Source organism: Mandrillus leucophaeus, unplaced genomic scaffold, assembly GCF_000951045.1.
Source record: "Mandrillus leucophaeus isolate KB7577 unplaced genomic scaffold, Mleu.le_1.0 Scaffold463, whole genome shotgun sequence".
Classification (NCBI taxonomy): domain Eukaryota; kingdom Metazoa; phylum Chordata; class Mammalia; order Primates; family Cercopithecidae; genus Mandrillus; species Mandrillus leucophaeus.
This window is the reverse complement of record NW_012104954.1, coordinates 877,619-878,216: the sequence shown is the minus strand read 5'-3', so window position 1 is coordinate 878,216 and position 598 is coordinate 877,619.

The following is a 598-nucleotide window of genomic DNA, read 5'->3' as shown; positions in this document are numbered from 1 at the left end:
TTAAGCACCTACTGCATATCAAGCAGTTTCCAAATGTTATCTCATTAATACCAGGTGCAGTGGCTCACACCTCTAATCCCAGCACTTCGAGAGGCCGAGGGCAGATCATGAGGTCAGGAGATTGAGACCATCCTGGCTAACATGGTGAAACTCTGTCTCTATTAAAAATACAAAAAAAATTAGCCAGGAGTGGTGGCCTGCGCTTACAATCCCAGCTACTCAGGAGGCTGAGGCAGGAGAATTGCTTGAACATGGGAGGCGGAGGTTGCAGTGAGCCAAGATCATGCCACTTCACTCTAGCCTAGGTGACAGAGTGAGACTCTGTCTCAAAAAAAAAAAAAAAGAAAAAAGGCCAAATGTTATCTCATGCAAATCTCACAAAAGCCCTATGCCTGGCAAACTTACCTCAGCTCAATTAGAAGCACTCCATGCCAAAAGAAACTCACAGAATTGGTGTCCAACCGGCCGGGCGCGGTGGCTCCCACCTGTTATCCTAGCACTTTGGGAGGCCGAGGTAGGCAGATCACCAGGTCAGGAGATCCAGACTATCCTGGCTAACATGGTGAAACCCCGTCTGTACTAAAAATACAAAAAAAAA